The sequence below is a fragment of the Mus caroli genome, unplaced genomic scaffold, assembly GCF_978045245.1.
Source record: "Mus caroli unplaced genomic scaffold, Mus_caroli_1 scaffold_19, whole genome shotgun sequence".
NCBI lineage: Eukaryota > Metazoa > Chordata > Mammalia > Rodentia > Muridae > Mus > Mus caroli.
The window spans coordinates 72,351,806-72,375,273 of record NW_028227274.1 but is presented as its reverse complement, the minus strand read 5'-3'; the positions used below and the strand labels follow the sequence as shown (position 1 = coordinate 72,375,273).

The window sequence follows — 23,468 nt, the reverse complement described above, 5'->3', positions numbered from 1 at the left end:
CTTCCTTCCTTCCTCCTTCCTGCTTTCCTGCCTTCCTCTTCCTCTTCCTCCTTCTGCCGTTTCTGCTTCTTCATCCTCACCATCCCTCTCTTTTTAACAAAGTCTCATATAACCTAGGCTGACCTTGAACTTGCTATGTCTGTGGGGATGACTTTGAACTCATTCTTGCACCTTTTGAGTACTGGGATTAAAGGCATGTGCCATCACGCTGTTTTATTCGGTGCTAGGGATTGAACCCCAAGGCTTCATGCATGCTACTTTACCAACGGAGCTACATCCCCAGCCCCCATCTTCCCTTCTTTAAAAAACAAATAATAATGTATAGGGAGGGGGAAGTGCGGTTGCTCATGGAATCACACCTGTATAAAGGTCGGAGGATTCCAGTTTCAAGGCTTACATAGCAAGCTCCTTTACAGGCTGAGACATCTTGCAGATTGCTTCATCTTTTCTTCTTGAACTATGATCTTAAACTGAACTCAGGAACATACTTCTTAACTGAGTGTACTCAGGACTGTGCCTGCTCCTGACATATTTTCCTATGGCATACACACACACATACATATATATATATATATATATATATATATATATATATATATATATGCTTCTTAAATACAATCCTGATGCTTCTTTCAATACAAGAACAAACAGCTCTCATCTCAAAGGGAATAGTTAATTTTGGAGTCAAATTTGAGTGATGATGGTCTGAAAAACACAGGGCTAGGTTATCCCAAATTCCATGTTCCCCAATGCTAGTGGCTTCATAGAGTTGTATTCTATCAGAACAAAGAAGTCATCGATTAAGGCAATTTATAAATACATTGGTGGGTGCTTCACAAATGTGGTTACAACAAAACAAGAACCGCTATCTAAAGGTCTCAGATGCAATCTGATACATCCTTAGGTTTTTTTGGTTGGTGGAAGCTAGGGGTTTCCTAAGTCACTAGATTCCAAAAGGTTTTGTTTTGTTTTGTTTTTTGTTTTGTTTTGTTTTGTTCTGTTTTGTTTTTTGGTTGTTAGTGGTGGTGTTTTTGGTTTTTTTTCTGTTTGTATGGTTTTGTTTTGTTTTGTTTTGTTTTGTTTTGTTTTGTTTTGAGATAGGGTTTCTCTGTGTAACCTGAGCTGTCCTGGAACTAATTCAACCAGGCTGGCCTCACACTCAGAGATCCAGCCTCTGCCTCCCTAGTGCTGGGATTAAAGGTGTGCGCCACCATTGCCCAGCTCCAAGATGTTAGTTCAGACACAGAGGTGAGCCAGGGATGCATCTTCAGGGCAGTAAACTAGCCTGATCTAAGGTAACTGGACTCTGGACCTGAGATAGGCTCAGCTTCTTCCCAGCGATTTCCGTTCACCCTTTGTTGGATGAGGGCATCAACCTGAAAGGAAGTCTCAGGCTTTCTTTGCCTCCTATAGGCAGCAAATCTCTTTCCACTCTTATTTTTGAGTAGCGCTTGACCCGTGCTTTGTAATGGTGAAGGTGAGAATCCGTTGCTTTCACTTACGTTATTAAGGCACCGTTTAAAACAAACATTATCTAAGTTTGGTGTTTCTCATTCTTACTGTAGCTCACATCCAGAAAGCTGAGGGCAGTGGACTTGTGCCATCTTAGACTATGTTGAAGAGCTCCAGACCAGATATCTCACATCCTTGGTTCTGCCTCTCAACTCACAGAGTTACCTTAAGATTTTGATTTCCTTGTCTGTCCTGCTGACGTCACAAAAGAGAAGATTAAAGGGATAACTTACATCGACAATCTTGTTCTGATCACAACATTGCATAAAGTAGAGATACAGTGGGTGACTGGGGTGTATCCCTGCTGGTAAAGTTTCTGCCTTGTATAAACAAAGCTCTAGGATTGATTCCTGTGTGGCAGCACATGCTTCAATTCCAGCACTCAGGAGCCGGGTGCAAAAGGGTCAGAAGTTCAAGGTCATACTGAAGTACAAAGTGAGTTGAGGGCAATGAAGGAGGCAACGACGATACTCTGCCTCAATCTAAAACAAATAAAAGGGCTAACAGTCTATCCTGTATCTGATGACAGAAACCTATACTCTCGAGAGGCTAAAGCATCATCGCAAATCTGAGGCCAGACTAAACAACATAGCAAGATCATGTCTCAAAACCAAACCAAAGAACAACAACAACATAAAGAATCAACAGCTGAGTTATTGATGCCTAGACAAGAAGGATAAAGGAGTGTGAGTGTGTGTGTGTGTGTGTGTGTGTGTGTGTGTATGTGTGTGAGATAGGTGTGTGTGTGATTTAGGTGTGTGTGTGTGATTTAGGTGTGTGTGTGTATTTCTGACTTAGATGTGTGTCTGAGAAACAAGTTATTGGCCCTTGAATGTACTGTCTCAGTGGGTGATCTGGCAACAGCCTAAACAAACACAGACCGGCAAACCTCTTTAAACCTTGCTAGCTAGTTCTCTTTCAAGTATTCAAGCTGGCCAAGATCCAGCTAACATCCAATTTCCCTCCTATGGACAAACTCTGCCCAGAGCTTCAGCCAAAATTACATCAGCCGTTACTTCCCTAAGGCTCTTGATGGGCTCCAAAAATACATCTGAAAGCCAAGAATGAGATCCTTAGAGAGGGTCAACCTCAGGGAAATAGCCTCAGGACTCTGAGGCTTCAGCCAAGTAGGAAAAGCGCCTTACCCAGGGTTGTCTCCACATTCTCCCACAGGTCCACACCCTTTGCTCACCCCGGCTGCTGTCATCAGCCTTGATGAATTCTCTTTGCTGCAGGGAAGAAGCTTGAAGGCCCTACTGGTCTCAGAGATGGAAATATGGATCAGTCTTAAGTGAGGATACATATAGCTTTATGTACAGGGAGCAAGTCACTACCGGGACACAGCAAGATGTAAATTTCAGAGCAAGCTCTCGCCCTACACAAGAGCCACATATCTCTTAACTGGTCAGCGACCTCTCCAGTTTCTGTGAGGTTTTGCTTGTTCTTGTTTCCATCTTAGTTTTTGAGATGTGTCACATAGCCCAGGCTGCCTCAATTCTATATATATTTGAGGATGACCTTAAATTCCTCCTGATTATCTTACCACCATCTCCTAAATGCTGGGATTACAGGCTCAGACCACCATGGTTACCTATCTATCTATCTATCTATCTATCTATCTATCTATCTATCTATCTATCTATCGAGGCAGGATCTCACTATGTAGAACCTAGAATAGCCTAGAATTTTCTATGTAGACCAGGCTGGTTTCCAACTCACAGAGATCAATCCACTTGGCTCTGCTTCCTCAATGCTGGGACTGAAGGTGTGTGTCAACACGCCTGGCTTCCCAGGGCTCCCTTAATGTTACAGGCTAAAGGCTTCCCAAGGCTCTTGCCTTGACCTTGGTATTCCTAAATATCTCGAGGCTCTTTACAGAGCAGCTCCAGCTCTGAGCTCATTCCAGAAAAGAGAGGGCTTCACTCTTGACCCGGGTCATTTCTCTTTTAGCTTCATTCCTTCCTTGGGCTTACCTCGTTCTCCCTCTTCATTCTTAAAAAGACCGGCTGTGACCTACTTATAGATTTCTTTTCTTTTATTGTCTAAAGACCCAATTATTAATTACAGGTCTGAACTCTCGTACAAAGCAAGTCAGTTGGAGAGCAATAGATTATATTGGGTTACTCTAAAAATATACAGTTGAGGAAAGTGAGCAGTTGGGAATAATTATAGGGCTTTTTTTTTTAAAGGGTAACTTTTTCTTTTTATGAAATAATAAATGCTCATTATAGAACTTGGCAAAAAAAATATGAATAGCCTTAAAATCCTTTTATCTGGCATGGATGATTGTGCATTGTCTATGGAAGCCAGATGCAGAAAAATATCACCTTGCCCCAGAACTCCCTCCTTCACACAGTGCCTGCAGGAGGAAAATACCCAGAGGAATAAAGAAAAGGAGACCCAGCTCCTTGCCATGAGGAGGGTCTTAGCCACAAGCCAAAGCCAGACAGACCTCCAGTACGCTTGTTGGACCTAGTGGAGTGCCTATATTAAAAGTCATTGGGCTGGCAACTTTGAACTAAGGCTGGCTAATGACGCCTTCCATACCTAGTCCCAAAGGAATGCCAGCTCTTCCCATTGGATCCAACAAGAAGAGATCTCAGAATAAGGTCTGTTTGGGGGCATTGTTCTAGACCTGACGGGCAAGAGCCCTGGAGAAGAAAGGTACTTAAGTTAGCTTAGCCATGCCCTCCCAAGATAGCCTCTTGTGACCCAGAATGTGCCTAGTGAAGATGCCCCTTGGCCTTCTTGGATAGTAGAGAGAGTGTGGTGGTGGTGGTGGTGCTGCTGCTGCTGCTGCTGGTGCTGGTGCTGGTAGAGGTGGTAGTGGTGGTGGTGCTGGTGCTGGTGGTGGTAGAACAGAAAAGAGCCTTCATTTCTGCCCCTGAGCTGCATTTTCTGAAATTCTTCTCTAAGGGAAAACTATCAAGTTCTCCTGAAAAGCTTTGCCAGTAGGAATGGTCAGTGCATCATTGTTCATGTTGTCTGTGTTAGCTTCTTTTTCGTTCCTGTAATAAGATATGCCACCAAAGCAACTTATGGAAGAAAAGGTTTGTTTGGGCTTCTTATTCCAGAGAATTAAGAGTCCATCCTGGCGGGAAGATATGGCAGAAGGCAGGCGTGGTGGCAAGAATGGGAAACTGAGGATCATGTCGTCAGCCGCAAACATGAAGCAGAGAGAATGTACCAGAAGTGGAGCAACCTACTGTCCTGGCTAGTCTGATGTCAACTTGACACAAGCTAGCGTCACTGGAGAGGAGAGAGCTTTAGTTGAGAAAATGTCTCAAAAAGATTGGGCTATAGGCAAGCCTGTAATGTATTTTCTTAATTAGTGGTTTGATGTGGGAGAGCCCAGATCATTGTGAGTGGTACCATCATTGGTCTAGTGGTCCTGGAGTCTATAAGAAAGTAGGCTGAGTAAGTCATGGGGAACAAGCCAGTAAGCAGCACCTTCCATGGCTCTGCATCAGCTCCTGCCTCAAGGTTCCTTTTATGTTTGAGTTCCTGTCCTGACTTCCTTTGGTGATGAACAGCGATATAGAAGTGTAAGCCAAATAAACTCTTTCCTCCCCAACTTGCTTTTGGTCATGGTGTTTCATCACAGCAATAGTAACCCTAAGACCGCTATATACTATCAAAGCCTAACCCCAGTAGCCATCTTCCATCAACAAAGCTCCTCTTCCCCATAATCACCTCAAACAGCAGCACCAACTGGGTACCCAGTGTTCAAATATCAGAGTCTATCGGGGTCAATTCTCATTCAAAACACTCCAGTGTCTAAAAACAGAGCTGTGCTGCGTCATGAGCTATGGTAACTAAATCAAGAGATTTGGGCGAACATATCCTGTGTATACAAGGCAGGGTCCATTTAGTGAAGCTACTTTTTCGATACCAAGACAACTCTTCAAGGAATTCAGCTCACAGCTCAGTAAAATTTATTCCCATAGATTTCACATGATTAGCCCATTTTCTTTCCCACAAGTTAAACAATAGGGGAGTGAAATGGCTGAATCAAGGCGTAGAACAAAAGACAAGAATAACACAGAACCCTGCAGATAATCTGGTCCGGTACCCTCATTGCCCAGATGATAAAACTGGGCCCTAATGGTAGGAAGTGACTCACTTCTGATGAGGCCAGAACCAGAATCCTTTTTCTTTTATTCCCCAACCCACTACTGCCTCTGCTGTCCCTCCCAGTGAGTGCAGGCCCTTTGCATTCTGGGAGATATTGAATCAAGTCTTTCTTGTTGATGCAGTCTCTGATTAAAATCCACATTCAAATAAAAATGCACAGTTTAACACGTAAGTCAATACTAAGTAAAATTTAAATGTCAGATAAACAATAATATTTTCACATGTGCTACAGGCCTTGTGAACTCACATTTACTATTTTTAAAAGATTTATTTATTTTATGTATGTGCGTACACTGTAGCTGTACAGATGGTTATGAGCCTTCATGTGGTTGTTGGAAATTGAATTTTAGGGCCTCCCCTGGCTCCGATCAATCTTGCTCGCTCCAGTCGGCCCTGCTCACTCAGGCCCAGAGATTTACTTATTATACATATGTACACTGTAGCTGACTTCAGACACACCAGAAGAGGGCGTCAGATCTTGTTACAGGTGGTTGTGAGCCACCATGTAGTTGCTGGGATTTGAACTCAGAGCCTTTGGAAGAGCAGTAGTCAGTGGTCTTACCCACAGAGCCATCTCACCAGCCCACATTTACTATTTTTATGATAGTGGTGATGCTTTTGAGACAAGGGCTCACGATATAGCCCTCTGAAATTTGCCGTGTAGACCAGGATGACCTTGAACTCACAGAGGTCCACGTGCTTCTGCGTCTCAAATGCTGTGATCCAAAGTGTGCAGCACTATGCCCAGCTTGTTAGAGAACACACACACACACATACACGCACACACACACACATGCACACACACACACGCACACACACACACACACAATTGGTTTGCTCACTTGAAACTCACTCTGAAAGTTGAAATTCAAGTATATTATTTGTGAAGCAGTACATATTTTTACTTGCTAAACCTGGTAATCCTATATTAAACCAAAACCAAAACCAAAACCAAAACCAAAAACAACCTCACAGATTGTCCTCCAAATATGAAACTCTTAGCAATTTATTCCAATGTCCCAGTTTATTAAGATGAGAAAACTGACCAACAAAGAGAGCTGTGACTTGCCTAAGGTCCCACAGTTATTTAGTTTAAGAGTAAAGACCGGATGACTTCCAGGGCTTGCCCTTTGAGCACATCATTGCAGCTATGCCACCCTGTAAGAAAATCCAACTTACTGAGCACATTTCAATGGTAGAGCACTTGTCTAGCCTGTGCAACTTTGATCCTCAGCACTAGATAAAAAAAAAAATCCAACTTCTGAGAAGTTTTCTATCCAGTCACTTTTCCTATCACCTCCCTCTTAGGGCACAGCTTTACAAAATGGGCTTCCTTGTTGTCAAAACAAAATCAGGCAGCAGAGGATTGTTGGAATATCTTTAGGTCAGACTCACAGAGCATCGGATCACGCAGACAGCTTTTTAGGACTGGGGTCAATGGGTACCACCTAAGTTAGTGATGCGGGGGTCTAGAGAGAACTTCCAAATGGCTAACAAGCTCCTGGATACTGCTCCAGAAACAACCTTGAGAACCACTGGTTTGGTTGATGCTAACATATCTCTCCCCGAGTCTCCTGACTAACCTAGGAAGACAAGGCCTTGTGCTTGATATTTCAGCCAAACGAAGCCACATTCTCTATGTCATCAAACACATTACTACTACTACTACTACTACTACTACTACTACTACTACTACTACTACTGCCGCCGCCACCACCACCACCACCACCACCACCACCACCACCACCACCACCACCACTACTAGGTGGGTATCTTAGGTATGTATGTACATGTTACATGTTCATATGTGCGTGTGTGCCTGTGGGTGTACACGTGTTTCTTTCTCAGTTACTCTATATCTTATTGCTTGAGATAGTGTTTCTTGCCGAAGCTGATATCAACTTGGCTAAACTGGCCAACCAGAAGGCCCCGGTGATCCATGTATCTCCAGGACTGACATTACAGTCATATATTTCTTTTTCTTTTAATTAGATATTTTCTTTATATACATTTCAAATGCTATCCCAAAAGTTCCCTATACCCTCCCCCTGCCCTGCTCCCCTACCCACCCACTCCTGCTTCTTGGCCCTGGCTTTCCCCTGTACTGGGGCATATAAAGTTTGCAAGACCAAGGGCTTCTCTTCCCAGTGATGGCTGACTAGGGGCCAGCTTCTGCTACATATGCAGCTAGAGACACAAGCTCCGGGGGTACTGGTTAGTTCATATTGTTGTTCCACCTATAGGGTTGCAGACCCCTTCAGCTCCTTGGGTGCTTTTCCTAGCTTCTCCATTGGGGGCCCTGTGTTCTATCTTATAGATGACTGTGAGCATCCACTTCTGTATTTGCCAGGTACTGGCATAGCCTCATACGAGACAGGGTGTTGGGGGACCCAAACTCAGGTTCTCAAAAGCACTTTACTGACAGAGCCATCTCCCTATCCCTAGAAGTTTTGGAGGAACGAAGCCTTTCCAAACAGTTTGCTTTAGTGAGACCAATGGGATTAGACTATGGCAATGAATAAGACAATAACGAGGCGTATTTAGCTAAGAAGGGAAAGCGCAAACAGGAACAGGAAGCACATGAGCAATTTTGTGAGCAATCTGAAGCTAGGTTGCTCTCGGAATGTTCTGTGGCTATTTCATACCTTGTATTTCTTCCCCTTCAATTCAACATAGCTGTCCAATTATGTGGCTAATTGCAGCTGAATGAGACATTTGTTGAAATTATTCAGGCCAGTACTTGAAGTTTTGAAGGCTTTGTTCACTCACATTGGTAGGAACCCGGCGCCCTCTTTCAACCACGGAGCTGGGGGTGGGGGCCTCCTGGGTGCAGCCCCCTCCCATTGATCCTTCCCTCTGTGAACTGCCAGGTCCCTGCCCACTGAAAAGCACCCTCACTTGGCTCCTGTAGGAAACCAAAGTCTTTAAGTCTATACGTGTTATTTCTTTTCCCCTCCCACTGGCCCTTTCCCATCTCTGAGCTCCAAGACTGAGAGGCGTTGCTGATGAGAGCGGCTCATGCTTTGCATTCAGCGATGGATATACAGCATGACTATTCATCTTATACCTAATAACAAAACCCAATTTTAAAATCACTGGGGAAAATATTTTTTTTAAATCAGGTTATATCTCTACACTGAGGCCTCTAAGAGTCCAAGGGAAAGAGCAGTCTTTTCTGAGAAGTTCAGGTGGTCACGGAATAATTCCACTAACAAAGCATAATCAGAAAATATGTACGAGAGTGGATAAAGAGCAAGGGGTTGGGTGGGCAGAGAAACCCCTCATCATCCAGCAGCTGAGGTAACAGTCAGCCCTGCTCAATGCTTATGAGTCCCAGGAGCCCATTTCTAGCTTCCCTGAAGGCAGAGTTCCATATAGCTAGGAGCCTCACACAAAGGGAAATGTTTCCATAAACGTAGCAGGCAGCCTAGCAGCCCTACCAAGGTACCAGAATGGCACTTCATTTCACACAGTACAACCATAGCAAAAGCAGATCTCACCTTTCAGCTGGTAATTTGGGAGATGGAAGTTAGCATCTTCCATCTAGTGTGACTCTAGTGTGGTCAGCAGTTGAGTGTACAGTCCTGGTTTCCTCTCAGCCTCTCACTGACCTGTGGTCCCTTGGAGAGGAAGTAAAGGCCAGGACAGGACAGGAATGAAGAATAGTGGTAGATTACAAATAAATGAAGCCATTGATGTGCAATCAAGGGGAGGCTGGATCGGTCCCAGATTTTCTTGCTGACGCATCTTAGCACTTTCCTGGGGATGGAGAGACACTTGTTTTGGAAACAAATTGCTCATTACTTGAGAGACCACAGTTGACCAAATTGACCTGAAGGAATAAACTGTCCCAGAATAGAGAGGCTAAGGAACCCAACAAACATATCCCCGAAAGGTACTTCCCAGGAATGTCCCCGGTGATTTGGACTCAGCTGTTTGAGACCAGCCATCAAAGAGCTCATAGCAGTGACTTACAAGTTATAATTTCCATTTCCAACTTAGGGGAACCTGTGGAGATTTCTGTTGCCAAAGTCTCCCATGCGTTCATTTTATTGTGTTTTTAAGAACATTTTTTTGGGGCTGATGAGATGGCTCAGTGGGTAAGAGCACCCGACTGCTCTTCCGAAGGTCCAGAGTTCAAATCCCAGCAACCACATGGTGGCTCACAACCATCCGTAACGAGATCTGACTCCCTCTTCTGGAGTGTCTGAAGACAGCTACAGTGTACTTATGTATAATAATAAATAAATCTTTTTAAAAAAAAGAACATTTTTTTTTTCAGCAGAAGAGGGTGGAACTGGAATTACAGACAGCTGTAAGCCAACGGTGGGTGCTGGGAATTGAACCTGAGTCCTCTGTAAGAGCAACAGGTGCTCTTAGCTGCTGAGCCATTTCTTTAGCTTCTCGGCATTATGCTATGTTTTGAGACAGAGATTTGCTATGTAGCCTAGGCTGTCTTGGGATTTATGATGTAGCCCAGGCTAGCCCGGAACTCTCTATCCTCTTCTGCAGTCTCCCAAGTATAGGAGTACAAACCAATGCTGCCACGCTCAGCTTTCTTTCTTCTTCAAACTAGCAGACACATGCATAAGGAGTCTTGAGAATACAAACTCCTTTGGAGAAAGGTAACTCAGCCACTCTAGGGATCTTAATGCTTTGACCTTCTGGTCAGTTCTCTTCAAAGCATTTAAGGAGATCCAGTTCTCACAGTGAAGCAACATCCCACACAAGCCCCAGGTCCTGCCCATCCCACTGCCTCAGTACGTTTACTTGCTCTCAGGCTGAGCTGGAGACTCAAGCATAACACAAAAGCTGTTTGTTCCTAAAACTCTTGAAGTGGTTTTCTAAACTCAAGGTGCCTTAATCTCCTCTGCTGTTGCTCTCATAAAATATTCTGACTGAAGCAGTGTGGGGAAGGGATGGCTTCTTTTGGCTCACAGTTCAAGGTACAGTCACCATGGTGGGCCCTTCACTGCAGCAGGAGCTTGAAGACGCTGGTCGCATTGCATTCACAATCAGGAAGCATGACGGATGGATGCTTGCTCGCTCGCTCACTAGAACTCCGTTCACTTTCCAGCCCTGGAAATGGGTGCCACCCACAGTACAAAGGTCTTCCCATGTCAGTGTAATCAAGGTAACACAGGCATGTGCAGAGAATCTTCTCCTTGGTGATTCTAGGTTCACACTAACAGTCACATGACCATGCCTGTTTGTTAGACCAGCAACGATTGAACTCTGCTTGCTTTGCACACCTGTCTAGGTTCCATAGCTCCTCTTCTGGGCCTTGACCTATGATCTCTTGTGATTTCTCTGAGCCCCAATAGCTACTTTCCACTTGTAACCAAGACCCTTGACTGATGGAGTTCCTTGCTCCTCTAAGGGCCGACTGGCTCTGGAATTTCTTGAGATAGACTCTCTTTTTGCTGATTAAGGAAGCAAATGGCACACATCTGGGAGGGGGAGCTCATGACAACAAACTTTGCAGCTTCATGGAACTCTCTTGGGTAGTAATGAATACTTGAGAGCTTAGAGAATATCTCTACATAATCTTATTTGATCCTCAAGAATTACCCTACAAATTAGATGGCTGGATTATATCCACCTTTAAAATAAAGAAAGATGCTTGGGGAATTAAAACCAACAGCTCAGATCTGAATTAAGGCTTCAAGCCTTCCAAGAGTATCAGTGGTTCACGGCAGCCTACTGTCACACGTCAAGAAATGTTTTGATACAGAAAGAAGTATATGAGCTAAAGAAGGCAGTCTCTGTCTTTAGAATTAATGCAGAAGCAAAGAATGAATTTCTCCTCAGAGTAAAGTGCTGAAGAGATTAGAGGAGCAGATGGATGAAGGAGCACACGAGATTATGGATTAGCCTGAAACAGAGGAAACTGAGGGATGGCAGCAAGGGGGAGACGTGGTGAAGAAGACACTAGTGAACATGTTAGCTCTGCGACAGACGCCCTCCTGAGTGTTCTGTCTAAATGAGATGTTGGCACTCTGTAATCCTACAAGGCAGATACATAGGTAGATCAACGTGAGTGGTTGTGTTACTATCGTCACCTATAAATCCAGAAACACACACACAGGCAAGGTAGAAAGCTTGCTGGAAGTTGTACTGCTTGACCAAGCCATACTGCTAGGCCAGTAGAAGAGCCTGGATTTGAACCTCAGTTGCATGGTCCTGTCTTCTGTATGTTTACTTCCTAGCCCACTCTTGCTTTTCTAATGAACAAGTTAGCACAATAGAAGCCCTCTCAAGTAGAGGGAAACTGAGCTTCAGGTAAGTTACATAAGTCGATCTCGTTACTAAAGAGTACTGGTTGTTTTTGTTGTTGCTATGACAAATTATCTGAGAAAGTCAACTTAAAGGGTGACAGCTTTATTTTGGTGCAGTTTCAGAAGTTTAAGGGCATGGCTCTATTGCTGTTAGACAAGGTGGGGCCATCATGGCAGAAGCTGCTTTAAGTCGTGACAGCTCAGAAGGGAGAGGCCAGGCATATGATATAGCTTTCAAAGTTACATCTCCAGCAGCGTGTTTCTTCTTATCTCCTGCCTGTCCATTCAGCTATGGACTCACCAATAGATTAATCTATGGATGACATTAGATCCTTTGTGACCTAACCACCTCTCAGGCACACACCATTTGGCAATGAAGTCTCTAAGCATGTGAGCCTTCTGGAAACCTCTTGAGATTCAAATCATAACACAGAAGAAGACCAGTAAAGGACAGGCTTAGCAGGAGGAAGAGCAGAATGGCAGCTCTCATAGCCAAGCATCAGATGAAGCCAGTACAGGTAGAAGGAGCACAGGTTTTGATCCTGCTTTGTCTCACAAAAGCTGAGTCACCTTGGACATAGCATCAGTACCATGCTGAGAAGTGGATCAGTACCATGCTGAGAAGAGACCTGCATCAGAACTGGGATATTCTATGGCTTCAGAGGGTAAGCAGACGGGTTTCTTCCCAATGCCTGCATACACAAGAGAGCAACAGGCATCTCCCTGGGGAACAAATGACAAGTCTGGGAAATATAGAGCAAGAGCCCAGAGTAGGAGGCCTGAGAACAGTTAGTGGCCTATGGCTGCAAGAGAGCCCATGGCATGCATGTACGCACTCATGTGAGGCCAAGATGTGTCACAGGAAAAGCCTGCCTGAGTTCTAGGAACAGGCATAGACCATTGGGTTATTCTATAGGAGTTCTGGCCCATAAGCAGGTAGTTTTGGCAATAAGATCCAAGACAGCAAACACACAAATGAGGAAGAAGAGGCAGAGCAGAGCAGGTGGGAATCCAGGGAGTGACAGAAAATGAGGGAGACCAGAGGAAGTAGTGGTAAAGGCACAAGGAAGCAATAGTCTGCAGCCTGGCTTTCAAGAGAATGGCCATTGGTCAAGAGCAGTGCTGTGCCTGGCCACAGACTATTGCTTCCTTGCATCTTTCCCACTACTTCCTTGAACCCCAAATGACTTCAAGAATCATAGAGAAGAGGAGCGTATGGGTGAGGATGATCCAGGAAGGCCAGGCAGGCAGGCAGGCGGGCAGGCAGGCAGGCGGGTGGGCAGGCAGGCAGGATCTGCTTGTGTTCTTGGAATTGAGGAACACATAAACAGATCCACCCTGGGATTGGAGAGATGGCTCAGTGGTTAGGAGTTTGCACTGCTCTTCCATGGGATCCAAATTCAACTCCCGGCACACACACATTGGGTGGCTCACAACCACCTGTGGCTCCAGCCGTAGGGGTTCCATGCTTTATTGTGGTCATGGTGGGCACCTGTACAAAAAGGGACACAGACAGACAGAAACCCAAGAAATTCCACCACTGCCTTGTCATGATGCCTGAAATACTAGAGGTAAAGTTTTTTTGAAGGATAACAGCCGATGCCAGAGGTGTAGCTCAGCAGTAGAATGTTTGTCCAGCATGGGCATGAGATCCTGTCTTGATCAACCCCAAATACCAAACAAATAGAATTTTCCAAGTACCCCCCTACAGTTGAACTGAGGTAGACTAAAACTTTTATCCAATCGCCATCCTGCCTACTGACTGCCTCAGCCTCCTCTGACTTGGATCAGACCCACAGTTGTACTGTCTGAGCTCCTGACTTATGGGAGTGCCTTTGACTCAGACCACTTCCATGCCTTGGCCCTGTATGAGGCAGAGCTTCATCGTAACCAGCACTTATACATAGTTAACACCGTTGCTAAATGTTAAGAGCTTGGCAGTTGCTGAACTGAACCAGTACACAGAAACTCTTTCTCTTAATACGACTTGACTTTCCTTCTATGCCTGCGTGCGTGCGTGCATGTGAGTGTGTGTGCATGCATGCATATTTGTATACATGTGTGTGCACATACAGGAGTGTGGGTATGCGTACCCATGCATGAGCATGTAGGAGCTAGAGGCTGACCTGAGGTGTCTTCTTCAATTACCCTTTACCCTACTCTTTGAGCCAGCGCTGCTGACTAAACCTAGGGTTTACCAGTTGGCTGGCCTGGGTGGCCAGTGAGCTCCAAGGACTTCCTCTTTTCTCTCCCTGCATTGGGATTATAGATAGTCTCTATGGTACCTAGTGTTTCCACCCTTTATTGAACATGGATTAGTGTCTCATATACTATATCCTGTTTATACTTTCCTCTTCCTTTATGCCTCAGTTCCTCCCCATTTACCCTCCCACCCAGACCCACACCCTTTCTGTCTCTTATTTGAAAAGAACAGGCTTCTGAGAGATAATAATAAGATATAACAAAGTAGCACTCAGGAGGCAAAGGCAGGCGAATCTCTGAGTTTATCGCCAACCTGGTCGACAAAGTGAGTTCCAAGACAGTCAGAGATATGCAGAGAAATCTCATCTCCACAAAGATAAAATATAAAGATTAAATAAAAACTATCACATCGGAGTTGGACATGACAAACAGACAGAAGGAGAAGAGCCCACGGGAAGAGCCCCTGGATTTTTATAGGGGTCCTGAAGATCTAGTTAGAACCCCATTCTTGCCACCTAGCTCTTCATCAATGATACCATCTCCCTAGAATGTAATATGATTTTAAACTTCATATTTAGGCACATGTACATGGGGCATATTGGTGCACAGAAAGCTGACTTTGAAGTTGCAACTTGACTCTAGGCTCAGCCCTGACACTGAGAAAATGGGGAGACCTTGCACCCTTCCTCTTATTCCCCCCATCAGTTGACTGGAAATGCCCACCAGGCTTAGCTTCCACCTGTGCATCAGAGAAGATGGAATGTGATGAGTCCTCTTAAAGACTACAGACTCAGGGCTGACACAGCAGAGCCTTCTCCCCATTGTTCCCTTTGGTGTTCTTGGCTGTTCTAACCTTGATCCAGCCTTTGGATTCTAATGCATAAGACAAGATCATACTCCCTGCCCTGCCCTTGAGAAAGGAAATCATTTTCAAAAATCTCTTCAGGGAAATACTTAGTCTGTATGTGAATTGAGATCAGATCACAGAGCCCTTGATACTGATAATAAAATTAATAGACTTGTATCAAAAGGGGGCAGAGGTCTCACAATATTGACATCATCATCCAGCATGAGACTTGGCTGCATGGATCCTCTCAAGTGAGGCAAATGATTAACTCTGAAAGGGTCCAAAGTGCCACTCTCAGCTAAACCATGTCTTCCTCGCTTTATGCATGCGCTGCTGATTCTTTTATTTCTTTGGACCGAAGTATGAGAACCTCATATGTATTACTGTTTAACTTTATTAAGTCTTATCCTTTGGGAAATATAGAAAAAAAATGGTCAACGTTCAAGGACAGCTAAATTTAGTGGTGCCGGTTTGAGGACAGAAGAGGATCATAGCAGAATTAGAGGACTATTATGAGCTTCTATGAGCTAAACCATTTTTATAACCTAGCATAAAAAGTAAGAAGGTCAGTTGACATTTCCATACGTAGTCCATTTAGGTAGATCATCTTTGCCACTTTTCCCTCCCATCTTTCTGCCCCTACCCACCCTCTGCACCCTTCTACTCCACTGGTATTTTCATTTCCATGTTCATATTGAATGTATGTGTTCTATTATCTTATCTACACTGCCATCAAACTATGACTTTAATTCTCTGAGCTGATATCAAACCCAACCTGTTTCTCATTTCTTAGATCACAGTAGCAAAATTACAGTTATGAAGTCATAACAAAATAATTGTATGGTTGGGGGTCACCACAACATGGGGAACTGTATTAAAGGGTTGCAGCATTAGGAAAGTTGGAATCTACTGCTGTTACCTGTCATGTGGGTGCTGGGAACTGCAAGGGCAGCCAGTGCTCTAACGGCTGAGAAATCTCTTCAGCCTAAGATCTGACCAATGATCACATCTCATTGCAATGTTAGATGGTGACAAGTATCTATCACTTTCTTCATCCCCTCTTCACCCCTCTCTAATTATAGAAATTTCCAGAACTCAATGTTTCTCTGTCCCCTACCAGGGATGGTGACTTAGAGCACCTATATGTACTGAAGAGTCTGCAAGATTGAGTTGGATGGGGTGGATGATCCACTCCCTGAATTCCATAGTGCCGGCAATGTGTGTGTTGTAAGAGGGCATGGAAGGGAGAGGCCAAGGCTTGTGTGAGGCTTCCTGTGATCTAAAATATGCTCTTTTGGCTCTGGTCAGAGTTCCTTGGCGAGGGATGCTTCATCCCATCGCCCCACCCTGCTTCTTTGATAAGGACTCTTGGCCTCCTCTCTCTGGTAGGCTGTTCACTCCCTGATACTGGTGTGTCAACTGATTACCATGGAGCTGTCTGTGAGACCCAGTCGTACTCCACAGTTCTGAGTTCACAAATACTTACTGCTAGTCATATACATGGCATTGGGTGTGACCCTGGGTTGTAGCACCGAACGCGACAGTATTTCCTCTAGTGGGACCTCCCATTTTAGTGGAAAAGTTTAGGCATTTAGTGAGTAATCACCAACTGTAAATGATGACAGTAATACATGCCCTAAAGAAGAGCTCCAGGCACAGAAAAGCATCCTTCAGAGAACGCTATCCCACCAGAGCTCTACAAGTAATTAGGACGGGCCAGGTGCAGATGGAGAGAAGGTGAGCATGTCACTGAAAAAGATAAGGGCAGCAAAAGTGACAGATAGGATTAAAAAAGATACAAAAATCCTCTTTCTTCTGAACTTGGTGTGACCTTGTGGAGAAATGGGGGCGATGGGCAGGAACAAGGTCACCCTAGGCCTTGGAGACAAGATTGCTTGAGGAGTTTATTCTATGGTCAAGGCCAAGTGGGTTATGAGCTTTAAATGGTATGGGATGTGTGTGTGTGTGTGTGTGTGTGTGTGAGAGAGAGAGAGAGAGAGAGAGAGAGAGAGAGAGAGAGAGAGAGAGAACTTCAGTTTGTATAGTGCCAGTTATTCAAGCAAGAGATGAGAAGACAGTTGGGATACTCAGTACCCACATAAAAAAGCCAGTGACATATTTAACCCTAGTGAGGGTTACATATTTAACCCTAGTGCCGTGGGGACTAGAGATAGGAGAACCCAGAGCTCTCTGGATGGCAGTCTAGTTAATCAGTGAGCACCGTATCCACTGACTTTGTCTTAAAAGAGAAGTTGGTGATGGACCAAGGAAGACACCTAGTGTGTTCCTACGCACAAACACACGCTTTTCTTTTGTGAAATAATCAAGTTTTATAATATGAACAATTAGATTTCTATTTCAAAAATGTTAAATGGATAGAGATGGAATGGAAATTGGATTGCAAAGGGGTAAGAGACACACCAGGTGATACCAGTCTTGAGATCAACAGTGTTGGCACGCCGTAAGGTGTTTGTGGTAAGATAGAAAGAGATTTCCTAGCCAATGAAGAGATCAGTTATCCAGAGGACAGAACTGTTTGACACAGCATGCAGAACTGCCCTTTGCTGATGTCCCAGAAGAAACCAAGTATGGAAGAAAATCGGAGTTGTGTTTGGGGACTGTTGCATTTGAGGGTTGTTGGAAACCACCATGTACCTTCTTGTGACAATGCTTAAAGCCATGGCCAAAGCCACTCAGAAATGGGTCTCTGATCACAGAGCAGACTATATAATGACTCTGCGATGCAGACTAATTGGAGAATGTGTCTAAAGGCAAAAGAGGGATGGCAAGTAGATGCAGAATAACTCCGTGAGGGCAAAGTCACGGAATACTTCTTTAAAACCCATTTGCTGAAATAGGCATGGCATATGCTGCAATCCCATCCCTTGGGAGGCTGAGACAGGAGGATTGCTGCAAGTTCAAACCAACCTGGGCTACCTAGTAAGACTTTCTCTCAAAAAACATCCATCTTTATAACATACTTTTAAAAGATAAGTCATGTGAAAATAAAAGTCATCATATTCAAGTGTTTAGTAGGAGAGCTCCCAGGACCTACAAGACGTCCTGCCCTGTACTGTTCTTGTCCTGTCCAGTTCTAGAACACTCCCAGCACTTCTGAGAGAAACCATTTGCTCAATAGTCTTCTCCCTTCCTATTTCTCCTACCCTCTCGCAATCACTTGCCGACCTTCTGTCTGTACGGAGCTATGGAGACTTGTAAAAATGGAATCATGATGTATATCTTACTGGCATGTTTTCATGAGCAAGGTTCATCCATGTTGTGATGTGTACTTACACTTCAGATTTAACAATCCCTTGTGAGTACAAAGCATGTTTCATATATTCAGTCAGGTATCAGGTTGTTTCCTATTTGACTGTTGTAATGGATGCTATTCTAAACCATGCACAGGCAAGTCCTTGAGTGCCTGTCTTCAGTTCTCTTGGAATCATTACTAGGTGTGGAAGTGCTGGGTCATATGGTTCATTCTGTGTTTGAATTTTTAATAACCGACAAGTCTTTTTCCTATGGTGGATGACAGCAGCTTACATTCTCGTTGGCAATGTGATTAGCATTTCTGTTTCCCCTCATCCCCCCTTCTGTGGTTTGGATGTGTCCACCAAAGTCTGTGCTCCTGTTGAGACAATGTTGAGACCTTCAAGAGGTCTCAAGAGAAGTCCAGGAGACATGTGTCTACACGAGTAGATAGAGGCCAGTATGACCAGTGCAGGGTCCTGGTCAAGGGGAGTATTTGCTCTTGTCTGCTATCACTCCTGGGACAGGATTTTACAATTCTCTCTTCTACCACTTTCATGACATCTTATCTATGCCTCCACCTAAAGTGACAGACTTTGAGGACCAGCAGTGCTTGGAATGGTTAGAGTGAAACACAGAAACACAAAGGCTAAATGCTGTCATTCATTTAAGGACAGGAAAGGTTCGGTGGGTGTGTCTAAGAAAAGGAACAGGAAATCATTGAGTAGAGGTGTGGGTGAGGTGGAGAAGGACACACACACACACACACACATGCACACACAGAGGATGAAGAAGGCGTGTGCATTGAGCCATCTAGGACAATCTTCTGCAACCTTGCCAATAAGTGAGTTTGGATACGTTTCCTATCAGTAGTTAAGAATGGTGGCTTGCTTGGTCTAAAGTGCTTGAAAGTCAAATGGACATGGTGTTCAGTGCAGATGAATAAATGTCCTCTGGAGGAGTCTCCTTCACTGTTGGAAGGGGGGGGTGGCTATCTTCCCAGTTGTCATCCAGGAAGAACTCTGGTCAGCAGGGACTAGGCATCCCTCCAACCACTGGCACCAATGCTTTGCCCAACTGACCCCTGGAACTCTGCCCAGCCTCATGCTGTCATCTGACTCCTCCAGACAATTGCCAAGATGGGATAAAAAGCAAAGGCACTTCTTCTACTGCACTCATCTTGACTTCTGAGGGGCTGAGTAGAACCAGCTCGATGTCTGAGAATGATAAACCATCTGTGTTGTCACCTGAAGGTAAGCGGAGAGTCAAGGTCTATTCCAAACTCAAATATACTCAACTCTCTTTGAACAATTGTCAATGGCACTTACATCACATCTCTCCATACTGAGAGTGCCTAGTTTCTTACTTGGAGCCCTGAGTAGGACTCACAGGAATAGGGACAAGCACATTTGTTACTGCCTGCTTTCAACCTTCAATTGTTTTTTCTGGTCTGCTGGGTTTTCAAGGAAACCTTTTTAAGTCTCTCATTTCAACACCCCTCTGCCAGCTCCCTCAGGAAATACTGCTTAGGTATTTTGTCAATTATTTTGCACATGCTCCATCCCCAAGCTTCCTTGCACACTGCAGCCTCCTTGAACATTCCTGGTACCCTGGACTCAGTAGCTACTGTGTTTGTGGGATGAGCAGAGCAGATACATTGATCCAAAGAGACACGAATGTGTTTTGTTCCACATAGGTGGATGCAGAGGAGTAGCTTTACAGGATGCAATCAAGTCCTAACTCATTTCTCCAGCCCACATCCATAGTCTACTAGAGAAGTGAGACACCACCTCTGTCACCACGGCGTCCATTCCCTCCACTTGGCTATGAGTGCACCACTCCCCACCCCCATCATCCATCTCCCAACCATTCCATGTCTGGGCATTCTTCAGGGTCAGTGTCATCTTGGACCTTAACCATGAAATATCCCTGACCTTAGTTGTGAATCACCTCTCTCCTCTCTACTCCTAGTACCTTTTAAGGGTATCCCTCCTCCGCGCCCAATCACTTGTATCCCACAGGAGACAACATTGGAACAACATTCTGCTGTATCCAGTGTGTCAAGATATATTGAGCCCCGTGGGCATATGCTGAATGCATTCGCTCTGCTGCGGACATGGGAACCACCATAGTGAGTGGAGAGGATCATTGTTACATATCAGTTTTGAGTCCAAGCAAGGCTTATCCACTATTTCTCCAACCATAAGACTTCCAACAGGCAAGAGTCATCATGGTAAACCAGCATCTGGTCACACTCACCCTTTCTCAGGGGTACACCAACCCAGCATGCACAGGCGTTAGGAGCTCCAGCACCGAGACTTGTTTGTATAACATCTGGAAGAGCCACCTTCTCTAGCTGCCACCTTCCACAGTGCAGCCCTCCCTGCCTCCATCTGGCTTCTCCTCTGAGAAGTGCTAAATATTAAGGTGCTCAACGGAGTGGCCCTGTGCTCTGAACAAACCCACCCATTGCAGGTGATCCTTGCTGCCTCTATCAACATTAGAGTTTTATGCCATTTGAGAAGCCATTGCTACCACCAGTATTTTCAGAATGTCTAAACTATGTCAAGAAAGATTCTCACTTAATACACCCATTTGCCCTTTCCTTTACACAGAAACCACCACTTACTCGCCTTTAGACCTGAAGCAGAAACTGTCAGGAGGAACCAAGTAATGGATTTCCATTCTAAATAGTGAACTGGAGGAGAGCCATTTGCTAAAATAATAGAATACTGGAATCCTTTGCTCAAAGATGCCATCCATGGCTTTGTATCAAGAAAAGAATCAACTGGACCAAGGATCCATTTTATACGGGCTTCCCTGTCAAATAGTAAGAGGAACAACTACTGATATTCCTTAGAAACCTAGAAAATGTTCTAGAATGACTCAAAATAACCTAAGCTGAGGTGTTAAAGCCCGGAGGTATGAGGGAGGAAGCTGGATGGCCCAGGACATGGGCTGTGAGAGTTTTGGTGAACCCTGTGTCCTGCTATGTCTGTAGTGCTGCCTCCTGCCTGTCTGTTGAGACCAGCCTCTTTTATAGTCAAGGCTGCCATAGATCCGTCACCAGGCATCCATCACCTGACATTACTGTTCCTAGGCATCCGTCTATCCTGATGCACTGTGTGTGCTCTGAGTAGGTGGGAGCTAATTGCTCATCATTAGGCAAACTATACATCCTCAGGAGGCGGACCTGCTGACATCCCTCCTGTCAGCCGTGTGAAGGAGCTTCAGTCTGCAAGAGATGGTGGCACCTCCCACCAGCTAAATTAGTCCACATTCTTCCTTTAAAAAAATTGCACAGGAGGAAACCAGGGCCCAGGAAAGAGAATAAGCCAAATATACAAACAAAAGAAAACAATATGCTTCCGACTAGACATCAGATTTGCTTCCAAGATTCTTGTTCACTTGCTTTTTGTGTAGACTGCATTTTTAGAAATTAAAAACACTTGCCATTTTTTTCCAGGTTTATGAACCTCCAGTGCCCACTCCAAGCTACTGTTTCGCCTGGTAACTCGCCGTGGAGCCCAGCCTGGCCTCAAACTCATCACAGTCCTCTTGCTTCAGCCTGAGACCTGGGACACAGATGTGTTTGTCCCAGCATGCCTGGCTTCTGCAGCTGTTATTCTATTTGTTTTTCTTCACAACAAATGTCACTTACAAATCACCATAATCATAAAAGTAATAAAGGCTAATTTTTAAAACAAAGGAAAATGTAAGATTTAGGAGGCTCCCTTACATATTTTGCATTTCTTTCTTAACTTTGCCTTCGCATATAAATAACATAGATCACGTGTCACAAGTCGATAATCGTATTTTATAGCCTGTTTGTTTTTATGTGACCCCATTATAAACATTCTTTCATGCCATTAAGAAAATCCAAGTATCTTCTGGCAGTAACAAGATTCCATCATGAAGATTTCCCATAATTCACTCAAGAGCTTTGCCAATGCTTGAGAGTTTTATTGCTACCGCCATTGCGGAATTATGTACATATACACATATACATACACATACATATTCATATGCACATATACATATTCATATACACATATACATAGTCATATATGCAATTATACTATATGTCCCTAAATCTTTGTCAGTATCTCTAATTATTTCTGCTGAGTAGATTCCTGGATTCCTAATACCTGGGCACAGAGTCTGAGAACCATGCTCCCACAATGGACTGCTGCACATCACGTATTCTCTCAAGACTTCTTGAAGGAGCAGCGGATGCTGGAGGATCCTGTGCTCCTCTGTCTACACTGCCTCCCCTTTGCCTCCCGAGCCTCAGTGGAATGGTTCTTCTGCAGGAAAATAGAACTGAAGGACATCGTATGTGAAATCAATGAGACATACGCTATCCTCATGTGTGGACTTTAGGGGGTAGAGGATAGAACGTAAGTGGAAATTGTAAGGGAAGAGGAAGGGGCGGGGTGGGTCAGAGAGAGTACAAAGGTATATCTGAGCAAAGTAGATGATACGTATGGACGGCATATCATAATGAAACCTGTTATCTTGTACAATTAATATGGGCCAATTAAAAAAAATAAAATGAAGGAAAATGGCACTCATATTAAACCTCTTACTTGAAAAAGTCACGAAACTCTCACAGCTTCATCTTGAGTGTGAGTATACGTGAGTGTGTATATAAGTAAATGTGTGTGTGTGTGTGTGTGCGAGTGAGTGTGTGTGAGGATACGCGTGTATGTGTAAGTGTGTATATATGTGTGGGTGTTTATTTATGTGTGATATATGAGTGTATGTGAGTGGGTGTGGGTGTGCATGCTACAGTGCACACGTGGAGGCCCAAATGTGTGTCTGTGGTTCTTTCTTACCACCGTGGATCCTAGGTATCAGCTCAGTGCATCCAGTTTCCACCTGGAAGAAAATGGCTCTGCACTGGTGGCAGCTTGTGACTATAGATTCATTCCTTTGCTCTCCTCCGATGTGACTTGCTCCCTGAAAGCATGAGTCACATCCTGCCTGCCACATTGGGATGCCAGTTCAAATCCTGCATCCACAGCGTGGGTCCAGCTACTGTTGTCTCAAGTGAAGCTTACCTAGGAAGATGCTACATAAACTAGAGACCTTGATACCTGTTGTGTGACATCAGCACTGAGCATCTCTGAGATGCCTTGGAGGGCGCCAAAAAATAGAGGGGATCTCAATGTCTTAGTTTTGGTTGCTCCAAGGCAATGCTAGGAAAATCTGCCTGTTCCTACTTTCTCAGGGAGGTCAGT

General features: G+C 44.4%; 2 long non-coding RNA genes across 2 annotated transcripts in view; both read left to right on the top strand.

The window, feature by feature from the left end:
• The window catches only part of LOC147000327 (uncharacterized), an 86,021-nt gene extending 81,008 nt beyond the window's left edge, over positions 1-5,013 (top strand). Inside the window, exon 3 of the long non-coding RNA XR_015046019.1 lies at positions 4,587-5,013. This is a non-coding gene — a long non-coding RNA (uncharacterized LOC147000327). The remainder of the gene's footprint in view (positions 1-4,586) is intronic.
• A 14,374-nt stretch (positions 5,014-19,387) lies between these two features.
• On the top strand, positions 19,388-22,144 carry LOC115029849 (uncharacterized). Its single transcript, XR_003835407.2, has 3 exons — positions 19,388-19,478; positions 20,841-21,055; positions 21,692-22,144. It is a non-coding gene; the product is annotated as an uncharacterized LOC115029849 (long non-coding RNA).
• Positions 22,145-23,468: the final 1,324 nt, after the last annotated feature.